This window comes from Antechinus flavipes, chromosome 1, assembly GCF_016432865.1.
Source record: "Antechinus flavipes isolate AdamAnt ecotype Samford, QLD, Australia chromosome 1, AdamAnt_v2, whole genome shotgun sequence".
NCBI classification, from domain to species: Eukaryota; Metazoa; Chordata; class Mammalia; order Dasyuromorphia; family Dasyuridae; genus Antechinus; species Antechinus flavipes.
Window position 1 is genome coordinate 219916247 of NC_067398.1, and position 15685 is coordinate 219931931.

Here is a 15685-nt window from a genome sequence, read left to right on the forward strand (position 1 = left end):
CTCGCCAGTCCTCTCTGTATTCATCCTGCTGCTCATTCCTTACAGAACAATAATATTCCATAACATTCATATACCACAATTTACTCAACCATTCTCCAATTGATGGGCATTTATTCATTTTCCAGCTTCTAGGCACTACAAACAGGGCTACCACAAACATTTTGTCACAAACAGGTCCCTTTCCCTTCTTTAGTATCTCTTTGGGGTATAGGCTCAGTAGAAATACTGCTGGATCAAAGGGTATTCACAGTTTGATAACTTTTTGGGCATAGTTCCAAATTGCTCTCCAGAATGGCTGGATGTGTTCACAATTCCACCAACAATGTATCAGTGTCCCTGTTTTCCCACATCCCTCCATAAATAAATAATTCTGCATTATTTTTCCCTCTCATTCTAGCCAATCTGACAGGTGTGTAGTGGTATCTCAGAGTTGTCTTGATTTGCATTTCTCTCATTAATAATTATTTGGAGCATCTTTTCATATGTCTATAAATAGTTTTAATTTCTTCATCTGAGAATTGTCTGTTCATATCCTTTGACCATTTATCAATTGGAGAATGGCTTGATTTCTTATAAATTAGAGTCAATTCTCTATATATTTTGGAAATGAGGCCTTTATCAGAACCTTTGACTGTAAAAATATTTTCCCAGTTTATTGTTTCCCTTCTAATCTTGTCTGCATTTGTTTTGTTTGTACAAAAACTTTTCAATTTGATATAATCAAAATTTTCCATTTTGTGGTCAACAGTGATCTCTAGTTCTTCTTTGGTCATAAATTCCTTCCTCTTCCACAGATCTGAGAGGTAAACTATCCTATCTCTTTCCATTTATTTATAATCTCATTCTTTATGGCTAGGTCATGAACCCATTTTGACCTTATCTTGATGTACCGTGTTAGGTGTGGATCAATTCCTAGTCTGTCATACTAATTTCCAATTTTCCCAGCAATTTTTGCCAAATAATGCATTCTTTTCCCCAAAACTGGGGTCTTTGGGTTTGTCAAACACTAGATTATTAAGGTTCTTGGCTGTTTTGTCCTTTGAACCTAACCTATTCCATTGATCAACTAGTTTATTTCTTAGCCAATACCAGATGTATTTAGTAACTGCTGCTTTATAACATAATTTTAGATCTGGTACAGCTAGGCCACCTTCATTTGATTTTTTTTTTCCCTTAATTTCCTTGAAATTCTTGACCTTTTGTTTTTCCATATGAACTTTGTTGTTATTTTTTCTAGGTCACCAAACTAGTTTTTTGGGTGTCTGATTGGTATAGCACTAAATAAATAGATTAGATTAGGTAGTATTGTCATCTTTATTATATTTGCTCACCCAATTCAAGAGCATTTAATATTTTTCCAGTTGGTTAGATCAGACTTAATTTGTGTGGAAAGTGTTTTGTAGTTTTGCTCATAAGGTTTCTGATTTTCCCTTGGCAGATAGATTCCTAAATATTTTATACAATCAGTAGTTACTTTAAATGGAATTTCTCTTTGAAACTCTAGCTGTTGGATTTTGTTAGTGATATATAAGAATGCTAATGACTTATGTGGGTTTCTTTTGTATTCTGCAACTTCGCTAAAGATATCGATTGTTTCTAATAACTTTTTAGTAGAATCTCTGGGCTTCTCTAAGTATATCATCATATCATCAGCAAAGAGTGATAATTTGGTTGTTTCCTCATTGCCTATTCTTGTTCCTTTAATCTCATTCTCAACTCTTATTGCCAAAGCTAGCATTTCTAATACAATTTTAAATAGTAATGATGATAGTAGGCAACCGTGTTTCACTCCTGATCTTATTGGGAATGATTGTAGTTTGTCCCCATTACATATGATGCTTACTGCTGGTTTTAAATAGATGCTACTGATTATTTTAAGGAAAAGTCCATTTATTTCTATACTCTCAAGAGTTTTTGATAGGAATGGATGTTCTGACTACCTGCTTTTTAAATATGTTCCTCCTTCTGTCACTCTTCCCCATTTCTCATATCCCTTTCCCCTCCTACTTTCCTTAGAGTAAAAGAGATCTATATACCCAAATGAATGTGTATGCTATACTGTCTTTGAACCAGTTTTGATGTAAGTAGATTAACTCACTTCCCCTTCCCTCCCCCATCTTACTTATAAAGTTTTTCTTGCATCTTTTATGACAGATAATTCATACCACTTTACATCTTCTGTACCATTTCTAGCAGTGCATTTCTTACCTCTTAATTTTATTTTTTAAGATATTATCTTTTCATATTCAACTCACATCTCTGCCCTTTGTCTTCTGTTATAAAAATGACAAAGTTTCTATGAATTACATTTCCATGTAGAAATGTACACAGTTTAATATTATTAAGTTCCTTCAGATTCCCTTTTCCTGAATCCCTTTTCTTGTTTCTCTTGCGTCTTGTATTGAAAAGTCAAAATTTAATTCAACTTTGGACTTTTCATCAACTCTACTTGAAAGTCCACTATTTCATTGGATATTGCTCTTTTCCCATAAAAGATTATACTTAGTTTTTCCAGATAGTTGATTCTTAGTCATAATCCTACCTCCTTTGCTTTCTAGAATATCATATGCCAAGTCCGCCATTTCTAGTTTTTTTTTCCCCTCTTTCCCTCCTCTGTTTTCCTATTTTTTTTAAATTTAGGTTATACATGTACATTATATGTGTATATGTACATTAATTTTTGACAAATTTTTGAGTCATTTGGGGAAACAGAAATCAGAAAAAAGGAAAACCATGAAAAAGTTTAAAAAAAGAAAAAAAGTGAAAATGATATGCTTGGTTTGCATTCAGTCTCCATCGTTCTCTCTCTGAATGCTGATTGCATTTACGTGAATTTCCTTGGATCACTGAATGGCTGAGAACAACTAAGTCTATCATAGTTGATCACCACACAATCTTACTGTTACTATGTATAATGTGCCTTGATTCTGCTCACTTCACTCAGCATCAATTCATGTAAGCTTTTCCAGACTTTTCTGAAATAAGCCTCTTCATCATTTCTTATAGCCAATGATATTCTATTACTTTCATATACCAAAACTTAATCAGCCAATTCCCAACTGATGGGCATACATTCATTTTTTAATACTTTAACATCACAAAAAAGAGCTGTCACAAACATTTTTACACATGTGTGTCGTTTTTCTTTTCTTATGATTTCTTTAGGATAAAGACCCAGTAGTGGCAATGTTGCATCAAAGAGCATGCACAGTTTAATAGCCTTCTGGGCATAGTTCCAAATTGCCCTCCAGAATGGTTGCATACGTTCACAATTCCATTAGTGTTCCAGTTTTCCCATATTCCCTCCAACAATTATAATCTTTTCCTATCATCATAGCCAGTCTGATAAATGTGAGGTGGTACCTGAGAGTTCTTTTAATTTGGAATTCTCTAATCAACAGTGATTTAGAATATTTCTTCATATGACTACAAATAGCTTTAATTTCATCTGAAATTTATCTATTCATATATTTTAACTATTTATCCTTTGTAGAATGACTTTTATTCTTATAAATTTGACTCAGTTTCCTATATATTTTATAAATGAGAGCTCTATCAGAAACACTGGCTATGCAATATTTCCCCCAGCTTTCTGCTTCCTTTCTAATCTTGGCTACATTGGTTTTGTTCATCGAATTTTTTTTTTCAGTTAGTGAAATCAAAATTATTCATTTTGCATTTCTTAATGTTCTCTGTTTCTTGTTTGGTCATAAATTCATTTTTACTTCAAAGATCTGACGGGTAAAGTATCCCTTGCTTTCCTAATTTGCATGTAGTATTATTCTTTATGCCTAAATTATACACCCATTTTTACCTCATCTTGATATAGAGTATGAGACGTTGATTTATGCCTACTTTCTGACATATTGTTTTGCAATATTCCTAGCAATTTTTGTCAAATAATGAGTTCTTATCTGAGAAGTTGTCATCTTTGGGTTTATCAAAATAGTCTTTGATAATATGTCTTATATACCTAACTTATTCCACTTATTCATCACTCTATTGTTTTTTAGGCAACTAATTTTGCTAACTGACACTTTATAATACAAGTTTAAATCTGGTATTACTAGGTCACCTTCCATTGTCTTTGTTTGTTTTTATTAGTTCTTTTGATATTCTTTACCTTTCCTTTTTCCCAATGAATTTTGTTATTTTTCTAGCTCTATAAAATATTTTTGACAGCTTGATTAGTATGACACATATAGGTAGAATAATTTAGGTAGAATTGTCATTTTATTATATTATCTTGGCCCACCCATGAGCACTTCATTTCTTTCCAGTTGCTTAGATTTAATTTTATTTTGTGTGAAAACTATTTTGTATTCATTTTCATATAGATCCTGAGTCTTCCTTGGCAAGTAAATTCCCAAATATTTAATTGTTTAAATAATTTTGAATGAAATTCCTTTCTCGTTGCTGGGCTTTGTTAGTAATATATAAAAATTTGAGTACTTTATGTGGGTTTTTTATATTCTGCAACATTGCTAAAGTTATTAACTTTTTAAGTACTTTTTTAGTTGATTCTCTATGATTCTCTAAATACACTATCATATCATTTACAAAGAGGGATAGATTTATTTCATCATTGCCTACTCACCTTTAATTTCTTTTTCTTCTTTTTGCACTATAGTTAACATTTCTAGAATAATATTAAATAATAGTAGTAATAATGAGTATCCTTGTTGCACCCCCGATCTAATGATGAATGCTTCTAGTTTCTCTCTATTATCTATAATAGATACAGATAATTTTAGATAGATGCTACTTATCATTTAAAGGAAAATTCCATTTATTCTGATGTTGTCTAGTATTTTTAATAGCAATGGGAGCTGTATTTTGTTAAAAGCTTTTTTCTACATATATTGAAATAATCATATGATTTCTGTTAGTTTTGTTATTGATGTGGTTAATTATGCTGACAGTTTTCCTTAATTTGATTCAGTCCTGCATTCCTGGTATAAATCCTACTTGGTATATACCTATTTAGTATATAATTGGTATATAGTGTATTATCTTGTTGATAAGTTGCTGCAATACCTTTGCTAGTATTTTATTCATGTTTTTGAAATCAATATTCTTTGGTAATTCAGTTTAAAATTTTCTGTCTCTGTCTTGGCTCTTCCTTGTTTAGGTATGAACACATATATCTGTGCTGTAAAAGGAATTTGGTAGGACTCCTTTTTCATCCATTTTTTTTTTTTCATATAGTTTATATAGTATTGAAATTAACCGTTCTTTAAATGTTTGCTAGTATTCACTTGTAAATCCATGGGGCCCATAGATTTTTTCTTAGGAATTTAATTTCTGGCTTCTTCAATTTCTTTTCCTAAAATGTGATTATTTATGCATTTTATTTCCTCTTCTGTTAACCTAGACATTCTACATTTTTGTAAGTATTTAGCCATTTCACTTAAATTGTCAGATTTATTAATATACAACTGGGCAAAGTAGTTTTTAATTATTGCTTTAATTTCCTCTTCATTGGTGGTATATTTCCCTTTTTATTTTCAATACTGGTAATTTGGTTTTCTTCTTTCCTTTTTATAAATTAATTAATCAAAACCATATCTATTTTTTTGTTCTTCATAAAATGAATTCAGTTTGATTTATTAGTTCAATAATTTTCTTACTTTAAATGTTATTAATCTTGAGACTTCCAGCCAAGATGGCAGAGTGGAGGCACATAGCTGCGTAAGCTCCACGTTTTCTCTCAGAATTCATTCAAGCCTCTGAATTAATGCCTGACTGAAAAAAACATAGTCACAAAGAGAAGACATCCTTGAAATTCACCAGGAAAGGTCTGTTTTTGCTGAAGGGTGGGACAGTTTTAGATCGGGCACAGGCTGAGGGCAGGCAGCAGCAGTGAGAGCCCAGTAAGCAGCTCACAGCCAAACAGATGGGAGAGGGGTGGGGTGTGATCTCAGCAGTCTCTGTGGTGAGAACTTTGCTACAGAATTGGATACTTTGCTCTGGCAGCAAGTCAATAGACAAGCAAAGAAGCTTTTAGCACAACCCCACACAGCTGGAGTCACTCGGGTCCTGGCCACCCCTCCCCCACAGTGTCTCAACATGCTTTCAGAGTTTCAGAGAGCAGGCGCAGGTGCAGCACAGCCATCTCTGTCCTGTTAGGCCTTGCAGTCCTCCCCCACCCCCCCACCCCCCTGCAGTCTATAGAGGAAGCTCAGTAATACCACCCAGCCCAGAAAAGAAAGCAGATTCCTTTTGTTTTTGTTTTTTGTTTTTCTTTTTTTCTTTGTTAGTTTGTCTTTGATTCTTCTCTGACAAAATGAGCAAAAAATTTAAGTGGACCTTAACCATTGATGACTTCTATACAGATAGAGAGCAGACTCTAAACCCTGAGGAGACTAAAAACAGATTGTCTCCAGGTGAATCCTCAAAGGAGGAGATCATCTGTTCCTCAGCACAGATGAATCTCATAGAAGAAATTGAAAAAGCTCTCACAAAAGAGCTAGAAGAAAAATGGGAAAAGGAGAGGGATGCTTGGCAAGAGAATCTGGAGAAGTCATCCCACTCATTTAAAGATAGAATGGAAAAAGAAATCAAATCATTAAAAAATAGAATTAGTGAACTGGAAACAGAAAATAGCTCTCTAAAAAATAAAATTGGCAAAATGAAAAACAACAACTCACTTAAAAACTCAGTTGGACAATTAGAAAAAAATATTTTAAAAGTGAGTGAAGAAAATACTTCATTGAAAATCAGAATCGAACAAATGGAATTGAATGACTCGAGGAGACAAGAAGAATCAGTCAAGCAAAACCAAAAAAAAAAAAAAAAATCAAACGATGGAAAAAAAATGTGAAATACCTTCTTGGGAATATAACAGACATGGAAAATAGATCCAGGAGAGACAATCTGAGAATTATTGGACTCCCAGAAAAGTATGATGAAAAAAAAGTGCCTGGACACTATTTTCCAGGAAATTATCAAAGAGAACTGCCCAGAAGTCATAGAAGCAGAGGGCAAAATAGACATTGAAAGAATTCATCAATCATCTACTGAAAGGGATCCTAAAATCAAAACATCAAGAAATATAGTGGCCAAATGCCAGAACCCTCAGAAGAAGGAAAAAATACTGCAAGTGGCTAGAAAAATCCAATTCAAGTATCAAGGAGCCACAATAAGGATTACCCAGGATCTAGCAGCATCCACATTAAAATATTGAAGGGCCTGGAATATGATATTCCAAAAGGCTAAGGAACTAGATATGCAACCAAAAATAACTTACCCAGCCAGAATGAGCATCTTTTTCCAGGGAAGAAAATGGTCATTCAATGAAATAAGCAAATTTCACCTATTTTGATGAAAAAACCAGAACTTAACAAAAAGTTTGATCTACAAATATAGAACTCAGGAGAAACCTAAAAAGGTAAAAAGAAATCTTGGGAACTATATTTATGCTATGAAGATGTATAAAGAATACATGTATACCTTGTTTTAGAAACTAGAGGTGGAAAGGACATTGTACCAGAAAAAGGGTAAAGTGGGGGTACTGCATCTCATGAAGAGGCAAAGGAAACCTATTATATCTGAGAGAAAGAATGGAGGGGGCTGAACATAGTGTATATCTTACTGCCATTGGAACTGGCTTAAAGAAAAAAATATAAGGCACATTCGATTTATGGTAAAACTTCTCCCACCTCATAGAAAAGTGGGAGGGGAAAAGTGAAAAGGGAAGGAGTAAGCTAAATGGAAGGGAATACAGAAATTTTGAGGAAAAAAGGTAAGATAGGGGAAGAAACTCTAAGATGAGGGAAGGGATGCTAAAAAGGAAGGGCTGTGAGAAGCAAGTGGTTCACAAGTTTAATACTGGGGAGGGGGATAAGGGGGAAGGAAAGGAGGAAAGGATAAACAGGGATTAACAAGATGGCAAGTAATACAGAATTGGTAATTTTAACCATAAATGTGAATGGGGTAAACTCCCCCATAAAGAGAAAGCAGTTAGCAGAATGGATTAAAAGCCAGAATCCTACAATATGTTGTTTACAGGAAACATACCTGAAGCAGGGAGATACATACCGAGGAAAGGTAAAAGGTTGGAGCAGAATTTACTATGCTTCAGGTGAAATAAAAAAAAGCAGGGATAGCCATCCTGATCTCAGATCAAGCAAAAGCAAAAACAGATCTAATTAAAAGTGATAAGGAAAGGCACTATATCTTGCTAAAGGGTAGCATAGATAATGATGCAATATCAATATTAAACATATACTCATCAAGTGATATAGCATCTGAATTCTTAAAAGAGAAATTAAGAGAGCTACAAGAAGATATAGACAACAAAACTATAATAGTGGGAGATCTCAACCTTGCACTCTCAGAATTAGATAAATCAAACCACAAAATAAATAAGAAAGAAGTCTAGAATACTAGAAAAGTTAGATATGCTAGATCTCTGGAGAAAATGAAATGGAGACAGAAAGGAGTACACTTTCTTTTCAGCAGTTCATGGAACTTATACAAAAATTAACCATATATCAGGACATAAAAACCTCAAACTCAAATGCAGTAAGGCAGAAATAGTAAGTGCATCCTTTTCAGACCATGATGCAATGAAAATTACATTCAACAAAAAGCCAGGGGAAAGTAGACCAAAAATAATTGGAAACTAAATAATCTCATCATAAAGAATGATTGGGTGAAACAGCAAATCATAGACATAATTAATAACTTCACCCAAGAAAACAACAATAATGAGACGTCATACCAAAATGTGTGGGATGCAACCAAAGCAGTAATAAGGGGAAATTTCATATCTCTAGAGGCCTACTTGCATAAAATAGAGAAAGAGAAGGTCAATGAATTGGGCTTGCAACTAAAAATGCTAGAAAAGGAACAAATTAAAAACCCCCAGTCAAACACTAAACTTGAAATTCTAAAAATAAAAGGAGAGATCAATAAAATTGAAAGTAAAAAACTATTGAATTAATTAATAAAACTAAGAATTGGTTCTATGAAAAAACCAACAAAATAGACAACCCTCAGTAAATCTGATTAAAAAAAGGAAAGAGGAAAATCAAATTGTTAGTCTTAAAAATGAAAAGGGAGAACGCGCCATTAACGAAGAGGAAATTAGAGCAATAATTAGGAGTTACTTTGCCCAACTTTATACCAATAAATTCGACAACTTAAATGAAATGGAAGAATACCTTCAAAAATATAGCTTGCCCAGATTAACAGAGGAAGAAGTAAATAGACTATTTACTAAAATAGACTGTTTAGTCCCCATTTGAGAAAAAGAAATAGAACAAGCTAATAACCAACTCCCTAAGAAAAAATCCCCAGGACCAGATGGATTTACATGTGAATTCTACCAAACATTAAAAAAACAATTAACTCCAATGCTATATAAACTATTTGAAAAAATAGGGATTGAAAGAGTCCTACAAAACTCCTTTTATGACACAGACATGTTACTGATACCTAAACCAGGTAGGTTGAAAACAGAGAAATAAAATTATAGACCAATCTCCCTAATGAATATTGATGCTAAAATCTTAAATAAAATGTTAGCAAAAAGATTATTGAAAATCATCCCTAGGATAATACACTATGACCAAGTAGGATTTATACCAGGAATGCAGGGCTGGTTCAATATTAGGAAAACTATTAGCATAATTGACTATATCAATAACCAAACAAACAAAAACCATATGATCATCTCAATAGATGCAGAAAAAGCATTTGATAAAATCCAACATCCATTCCTCATAAAAACTCTTGAGAGTATAGGAATAAACAGATTTTTCCTTAAAATAGTTAGGAGCATATATTTAAAACCATCTGTAAGCATCATATGCAATGGGGAAAACCTGGAATCTTTCCCAGTAAGATGTGGAGTGAAACAAGGTTGCCCACTATCACCATTTTCTTAGGGAGTTGGTTAATAGCTTGTTCTATTTCTTTTTCTGAAATGGGACTGTTTAGTCTATTTACTTCTTCCTCTGTTAATCTGGGCAAACTATATTTTTGAAGGTATTCTTCCATTTCATTTAAGTTGTCGAATTTATTGGTATAAAGTTGGGCAAAGTAACTCCTAATTATTGCTCTAATTTCCTCTTCGTTAGTGGCTAGTTCTCCCTTTTCATTTTTAAGACTAACAGTTTGATTTTCCTCAACTTTTTTTAATCAGATTTACTGAGGGTTGTCTATTTTGTTGATTTTTTCATAGAACCAATTCTTAGTTTTATTAATTAATTCAATAGTTTTTTACTTTCAATTTTATTGATCTCTCCTTTTATTTTTAGAATTTCAAGTTTAGTGTTTGACTGGGGGTTTTTAATTTGTTCCTTTTCTAGCATTTTTAGTTGCAAGCCCATTATTATTAATACAATATTATATTAGAAACATTAGCCTCAGCAATAAGAGTCAAGAAAGAGATTAAAGGAATTAGAATAAGTAATGAGGAAACCAAACTATCACTCTTTGCAGATGATATGATGGTATACTTAGAGCACCCCAGAGATTCTACAAAAAAGCTATTAGAAATAGTCCACCCCTTTAGCAAAGTTGCAGGATACAATAAATCTACATAAATCCTCAGTGTTTTTATACATCACCAACAAAACCCAACAGCAGGAAATACAAAGAGAAATTCCATTCAAAATAACTGTTGACAGCATAAAATATTTGGGAATCTATCTACCAAAGGAAAGTCAGGAATTATCTGAGCAAAATTACGAAAAACTTTCCACACAAATAAAGTCAGATTTGGAAAAAATATTAAGTGCTCTTGGATAGGCCGAGCGAATGTAATAAAGATGACAATACTCCCTAAACAATTTATTTAGTGCTATACCAATCAGACTTCCGAGAACATATTTTAATGATCTAGAAAAAATAACAAAATTCATATGGAACAATAAAAAGTCGAGAATCTCAAGGGAATTAATGAAAAAAAAAAATCAAATGAAGGTGGCCTAGCTGTACCTGATCTAAAACTATATAATAAAGCAGCAGTCACCAAAACCATTTGGTATTGGCTAAGAAATAGATTAGTTGATCAGTGGAATAGGTTATGTTCACAAGACAGAGTAGTCAACTATAGCAATCTAGTGTTTGACAAACCCAAAGCCCCTAACTTCTGGGATAAGAATTCATTATTTGACAAAAACTGCTGGGATAACTGGAAATTAGTATGGCAGAAATTAGGCATGGATCCACACTTAACACCATATACCAAGATAAGATCAAAATGGGTCCATGACCTAGGCATAAAGAACGAGATTATAAATAAATTAGAGGAACATAGAATAGTTTATCTCTCAGACTTGTGGAGGAGAAAGAAATTTGTGACCAAAGATGAACTAGAGACCATTACTGATCACAAAATAGAAAATTTTGATTACATCAAATTAAAAAGCCTTTGTACAAACAAAACTAATGCAAACAAGATTAGAAGGGAGGTAACAAACTGGGAAAACATCTTCACAGTTAAAGGTTCTGATAAAGGCCTCATTTCCAAAATATATAGAGAACTGACTCAAATTTATAAGAAATCAAGCCATTCTCCAATTGATAAATGGTCAAAGGATATGAACAGACAATTTTCAGAGGATGAAATTGAAACTATTACCACTCATATGAAAGTGTTCCAAATCATTATTGATCACAGAAATGCAAATTAAGACAACTCTGAGATACCACTACACACCTGTCAGATTGGCTAAGATGACAGGAAAAAATAATGATGAATGTTGGAGGGGATGCGGGAAAACTGGGACACTAATGCATTGTTGGTGGAGTTGTGAACGAATCCAACCATTCTGGAGAGCAATCTGGAATTATGCCCAAAAAATTATCAAATTGTGCATACCCTTTGATCCAGCAGTGTTTCTATTGGGCTTATATCCCAAAGAAATACTAAAGAAGGGAAAGGGACCTGTATGTGCCAAAATGTTTGTAACAGCCCTATTTGTAGTGGCTAGAAACTGGAAAATGAATGGATGCCCATCAATTGGAGAATGGCTGAGTAATTTGTGGTATATGAATGTTATGGAATATTATTGTTCTGTAAGAAATGACCAGCAGGATGAATACAGAGAGGACTGGCGAGACTTACATGAACTGATGCTGAGCGAAATGAGCAGAACCAGGAGATCATTATACACTTCGACAACGATATTGTATGAGGACATATTTTGATGGAAGTGGATTTCTTTGACAAAGAGACCTAACTGAGTTTCAATTGATAAATGACGGACAAAAGCACCTACACCCAAAGAAAGAACACTGGGAAATGAATGTGAACTATCTGCATTTTTGTTTTTCTTCCCGGGTTATTTATACCTTCTGAATCCAATTCTCCCTATGCAACAAGAGAACTGTTTGGTTCTGCAAACATATATTGTATCTAGGATATACTGCATCATATCCAACATAAAAAGGACTGGTTGCCATTTAGGGGAGGGGGTGGAGGGAGGGAGGGAAAAAAAATCGGAACAGAAACGAGTGTCAATATAAAGTAATTATTAAATAAAAATTAAAAAAAAATAAAGAAGGGAAAGGGACTTGTATGTTCCAAAATGTTTGTGGCAGCCCAGTTTTTAGTGGCTAAAAACTGGAAAATGAACGGATGTCCATCAATTGGGGAATGGTTGGGTAAACTGTGGTATATGAATGTTATGGAATATTATTGTTCTGTAAGAAATGAGCAGCAGGATGAATACAGAGAGAACTGGCGAGACTTACATGAACTTATTTTAAGTGAAATGAGCAGAACTAGGAGATCATTATATATTTCAACAATGATACTATATGAAGATGTATTCTGATGGAAGTAGATTTCTTTGACAAAGAGACATAACTCAGTTTCAACTGATCAATGATGGACAGAAGCAGTTACACCCAAAGAAAGAACACTGGGAAATGAATGTAAACTATTTGCATTTTTGTTTTTCTTCCTAGGCTATTTCTACCTTCTGAATTCAATTCTTCCTGTGCAACAAGAGAACTGTTCGGTTCTGCACACATATATTGTATCTAGGATATACTATGACATATTTAACATGTATAGGACTGCTTGCCTTCTGGGGGAGGGGGTAAAGGGAGGGAGGGAAAAAGTCAGAACAGAAGTGAATGCAAGGGATGATGCTGTAAAAATTTTTTTTCAAAATAAAAAAAATTAAAAAAAGAGTTAAGGTCATGATTGGTTTAATTCTCTGAGATTTATGAATGGAGACATTAATTTGTTTGAATGTTGTAGAAGGCATCCTTTATGTAGCCATGTTCCTCTAATAGCTTTTTGGTAGAATCTCTGAGATTTTCTAAGTGTACCACAATATCATCAGCAAAGAGTGATAATTTGGTTTCCTCATTATCCTACTCTAATTCTTTTAATCTCTTTCTCAACTGTTATTGCCAAAGCTAGCATTTCTAATACAATATTGAATAGTAATGGCGATAGTGGGCAATCTTGTTTCACTCCTAAAATTATTGGGAATGGTTGCAGTTTATCCCCATTACATATGATGATTACTGATGGTTTTAAATAGATGCTACTAATTATTTGAGGAGAAGTCCAATTATTCCTATACTCTCAAGTGTTTTTAATAGGAATGCATGTTGGATTTTTTCAAATGCTTTTTTTTGTATCAATTAAAATGATCATATGGTTTTTGTGAGTTTGGTTATTAATATGGCCAATTATATAGATAATTTTCCTAATATTGAACCAGCCCACCATTTCTGGTATAAATTCTACTTGATCATGGTGTATTATCTTGGGAATGATTTTCTGTAGTCTTTTTGCTAATATCTTATTTAAGATTTTAGCATCAATATTCCTTAGAGAGATTAATCTATAATTTTCTTTCTCTGTTTTCATGGTATCAGTACCATGTCTGGGTCATAAACGGAATTTGGTAGGACTCCTTCATTCCCTATTTTTTTCAAATAGTTTATATAGCATTGGGGCTAATTCTTCTTTAAATGTTTGGTAGAATTCATAAGTAAATCCATCTGGTCCTGCTTTCCCTCTCCTAAATGGCAAGTAATCCAATATATGTTTGTAAATGGCTGAAACTCTGAAAAAGATATGCTTGAATCAGACAACTGAGCACATAAGGCTAATTACCTATTTGATATGAGACAATGACTCTATTAGCATATGTTTGGATAAATGACTCTTCTAATAGTTGATGCTGGCTCAATGTTTGGGGTTAAGATAATCCTGGAAAGGATAGCATGTGAGTGAGAGAGGCCAGATTTTACTTGGTGGAAGGATGAGGAGGAGAAAGGTAGAGAATTTGGACTTCAGAATCAAGACGAGATCTTTGGCAAAACTTCTGGCAGTTTGCCTGCTTCTTTCCCTTCTCTCCCTAAAGACCAAGAACTTGTACTTATCCTGACTCTGGAGAATCCTGAAGCCTCCAAGGAGCTACTCTGGACTTAACATATGTTAAACATATGCAATTCTTCTAGATATATTTCTAAACATATTTATTGTGCTGCACAAGAAAAATCAGATCAAAAAGGGAAAAATGAAGCGGGAAAATGCAAGCCAACAATAACAAAAAGTGTGAAGATTCTATATTGTGATCTATATTCAGTTCTCACAATCCTCTGTCTTGGTGCAGATTGGTCTCTATCACAAGATCATTGGAACTGGCCTGAATCATCTCATTGTTGAAAAGAGCCACATCCATAAGAATTGATCATTATATAATCTTGTTATTACATTGAACAATGATCTCTTGGTTCTGCTTGTTTCACTTAGCATCAGTTCTTGTAAGTCTCTCCAAGCCTCTAAGAAATCATTCTGCTGATCATTTTTTATAGAACAATAATATCCCATGACATTAGTATACTATAACTTATTCAGCCATTCTTCAACTGATGTACATCTGCAGTTTCAAGTTTCTTGCTTCTATAAAAAGGGATGTCACAAATAGTTTTGCTCATGTGGGTTGCTTTCCCTCCTTTATTATGGCTTTAAGATACTAGTTCAATAAAAACACTGCTGGATCAAAGGGTATGTGCAGTGAAAGGGTATGTGCAGTTTGATAGCTCTTTGGACATAGTTCCAAAGTGACATTTTAAGATTAGATATGGCAGTGAAAATGCATGAAATTTGCAAATGGACTATCTTGTATGAGGAATATAGAGGAGATATAGTAAATTATATGGAGGGAAAGTTGTGGAGTAAATATTAAAAAGATTGGAAAAGTAGAAAGCAAATTCAGTTATACAAGCCCTTAAAAAAACAAACAGGATTTTATAATTAATCTTGGAAGTAATGGGAACCACTGGAGTTAATTGAATAGCTAGTGAAGTCATCAGAACATGTGAACAAGTCAGATCTATTCTCTAAGAAAATTAATTTGACAGCTGGTCTGAAGAAGAGAGATTTGCAACCAAGAGACTAGCCAGAAGGCTGTATAATCTAGGCATGAGGTGATGAAGGCTTATAGAAGGTAGTAGAAGTGTCAGAAGATACAACAGGAAATATTACAGAAGTGGAAATGATAGAAGTGGACAAACGATAAGAGTTGAAGGTAAAAGAAAATGAGGAGACAAAGATGATACCAAGTTTTAGAACCTGGGAGGATATTGCTATCCTAAAGGATATGAATGTTAGAAAGGATAGGGCAGTGGGAAAAGATAATTAATTTGCTTTTGTAGTTGTTGGATTTAAGTATATATGTGTCATTCAGTTGGAGATGTGCAA